This window comes from Tachypleus tridentatus, chromosome 13 (genome assembly GCF_004210375.1).
Source record: "Tachypleus tridentatus isolate NWPU-2018 chromosome 13, ASM421037v1, whole genome shotgun sequence".
Classification (NCBI taxonomy): domain Eukaryota; kingdom Metazoa; phylum Arthropoda; class Merostomata; order Xiphosura; family Limulidae; genus Tachypleus; species Tachypleus tridentatus.
The window spans coordinates 170,574,965-170,578,361 of NC_134837.1; the positions used below are offsets into that span (position 1 = coordinate 170,574,965).

Sequence of the window (3,397 nt, forward strand, 5' to 3'; positions counted from 1 at the left end):
ACAATGGGCAGTCTGTGCTCTGTCCCCCAGTGGTAGCGATACCCAGGGTGGGGTTAATCATTAAAGCTTGTGCGATGTACAGTATTATAAATTGATCTTTTCTTTGTATTTATTAGCCCAATTCATAAACAAATATAGAACTAATTAAATTAGAGCCTAAAAATACAATACTTAAACCACGTTAACAAACTATTAAGATTAATTAAGTCAGAGTATTAATTTAATGAAAAACAAATGGCTTGTTAATTCAAACACTGATTTACTAATTATTTTTTAAATGAGTTTTACACACGTATATATCAAGAGTTTTGTAGTTTTAGTTGTGATTACATGGGAACCTAATGAATGACCTAAGTATGAAACTTATGAACGAAAAAGTCACAGCTCAGTCAAAGAACGAATAATTTCTTACACCTGACAACGAGGTCGAACCTGAATGTGTTTGTATATATAATTTGCTGCGTGACTCATAGAAAGGAAGAGGGGAGAAGCACACAGTTCAGTGGAGCCTTGTTGTCACGTGACTCAACGAAAAATAACAAGCCGGTAAAAGACTGTAGGATGCTTAGGAGGAATCAACGGTTAGGCGAGAACGCGTGGACGTTAGTCGCTATTTGTACATCTCTAAGCCGGCTTTTCACACTTAGGTAACTCTTTATGTAAATATACATTTTTAAAGAGCTGCGAAATTATTCAAAAGCATCATTCTGATTTTCTCGGCAAATTTATAGATTTGTTGTCATTTGCAAGTCGTCGAAACGTAAGTGAAGCACATTAGGCCTAACAACTCTTCAAAAAGGAATATCTATAACGTTAACAATCTCCTTTTTTATTTATCTTCTGTCACTACCAATACTGTGCACCAACCTCAGATATAAACAACTGAAAACATGGCTGATCAGACTGCCATTGATTTAAGTAGTGACCCCGAGTTAAGATACTTAGTAGTAGATCGAAATATCGGCGTCAGTGACCCTGCTGTTCAAGCCCAGTGGGCAGCCAAGAAGCTGGTATGGGTGCCCCACGAAATTCATGGGTTTATAGCGGCCAGTGTAAAGAGGACCGCGGTGAAGAATTAGAAGTAGAAATTGTAGAAACGAGTAAAAGATGTCTAGTGAGCAAAGACGATGTCCAAAGGGTGAATCCACCAAAATTTAATAAAGTTGAAGATATGGCCGAACTTACTTGTTTGAACGAAGCTTCTGTCTTGCATAACTTGAAGGATCGATACTTTTCCGGATTAATTTATGTGAGTATCGAACCCTTTTGAGTTTGCAGAATTTCATCACATAAGTTATAATATCAAATCGTTATTTCGTTTTTGTTTTTTTTTCAATCAAGCGTTAGCATATTATTTTTATACAGCAAAAAAGTAGTTAAAAGTAAATGCTACTAGTGAATATATAATTATCTGACGTGTTCTTGGTATTTGATAAATTATAAATGATTAACGTCTTTTATATATTAATTGTAGAACTTAGATATTTGTAGCTGGTAGTTTCTTTATTGATAGCAATACCATTAAAATAATCTTCAGAAACAAATAAAGGAGATTTACTTATGTTGTAATTACAGTGTCTTAAGGTAACAGGACATTATGAAACGTAGTTATTTTTTCTGAAGTTGTTACCCGTTATTTTAACTTGGGTTTGGTATTCCTTTTCAAAGTAGTATTTATAAAATCTCCAGTCTCGTTTAATCTGTTACACATAATTCTTGGTTATTGATACGAGTTTGAAGTAAAATATGTAGTACTTGAATAAAATCGAAATTTTGAGACAGCTATATCACATTTGTCATGGATATACACCAACGTTTCTCTCGTCATAGTACAAAAATAAATCATTTGGGTGTGACCGAGATGTGTCATTCAAAAGAAGCATGTTTACTGACCGACTCGAGATATATTCTTAAAGATTTTAGAAATGTGTTGATAACAAAACACACATTGTATGTGTTTACATATTTGTTAAACATGTATTTTATCAAACTATTTGCAGTAAAAAAATCGTGAAACCACACACACACACACACACTCACTCACTCACTCACTCAGATCTGCCATCTGAGTATGACGTCATCTGCGAACAGCTGGATTGCAGAAGTTTGTGCATGGTGACCAATACTGACAGAGGTATGAATAATAACAAGCAAATCCTGATGGTTATTCATTTTCAGGAATTCTCTTCCTCGAGAAAATTGTTTAATTAACTTCAATTGAACGTTATAAGATTTTTAATGTCTTTGTTGTTGTTGTTCGCTGTAAATACCTTACTATAGTAAGAGATTTGGTAAACAAAACTGTATTATTTTTATTTGTAGTAATATTAGCTGTTAAAGTATTCACAGTACACCAGTTGTGTAGCAGTATGCCTTTAGACTTACAACTCTAGAAACTGGATTTCGATAACCGTGGTGGGAAGAGCACACGGCTCATTGTGTATCTTTCTGCTTAAACTAATAACAAAGAAACAAGTATTCAAAATGGAACAAGCCTTTCACCTTGAGAAGTACCACTAGAAGTACTCAGAAAATGTCATTATTATGAAATTAGAAAAAGTTTTAAATTAATAATATTTACCAACCGGGAAGCTTTGAAACTTTGGTGAATTAGTGTGATTAAAGAATTCGGTATACGTGGTTATGGACTTGTTACAAAAACATTCTGTTGTGTATATTTCCAGCAGGTGTTATGTGTCATATAATTCACAGCTGTTATGTGTTGTTGTTTATGTAGTACCTGTACCGTTCCCTATTTCTACTCTATATGTTTGTTAAGCATTATATTTTATACTGGGTTTTTCAAACAGAATAATAAATTAATTGTATTTTCAACCTTAGGGCCTATGAACTACGTTTACTAACTATTTTTATCAGTAATCAAATTGTATACTTTAAAAATATCAGCTGCATATGATAATATATATCAGACTAGAAACGTTTGGTGAGTTACCTCATCAGTAAAAGTGTCTGAAATATCAGTACAAAGTAAAAAGAAACTTATTGTTATTTAACAATAAAAGTAAAACTAAACACCAGTTTCAAGTGTTAATTATTATTTCTTAATTTAGAGTGAAATTATATCCTCATTTGTGATTCATATACCTTTTACATTTTATAACACACTGGTTAGGCAATCGCTTGTATAAACTGTATATGATATTTTTCTATCATTTATCGTCATAGTGCGTCAAGCCATTATATGAAAACAGTAAATCATAATGCATGATTAAATCCCACCCAAAACCTTTCAAATAACGAGGGCTAAAGTGATAAAGTTCTAGTGTTAAATATCTTTATTTTTTAGTTTTAATTAATCAAACCCAAGTTGACTTGGTTTTGTCAGTGTTAGTTTTAATATTTCTTTCTACTGTTAGTGATCTTTATATGTGCTTAG

The 3,397-nt window shown here is 32.6% G+C and overlaps 1 pseudogene across 1 annotated transcript; it reads left to right on the top strand.

Moving 5' to 3' along the window:
• Positions 1-345: 345 nt before the first annotated feature.
• LOC143239096 (myosin-10-like) lies at positions 346-3,034 on the top strand (annotated as a pseudogene). Its single transcript, XR_013021021.1, has 2 exons — positions 346-1,249; positions 2,323-3,034. The product of XR_013021021.1 is annotated as a myosin-10-like (transcript).
• Positions 3,035-3,397: the final 363 nt, after the last annotated feature.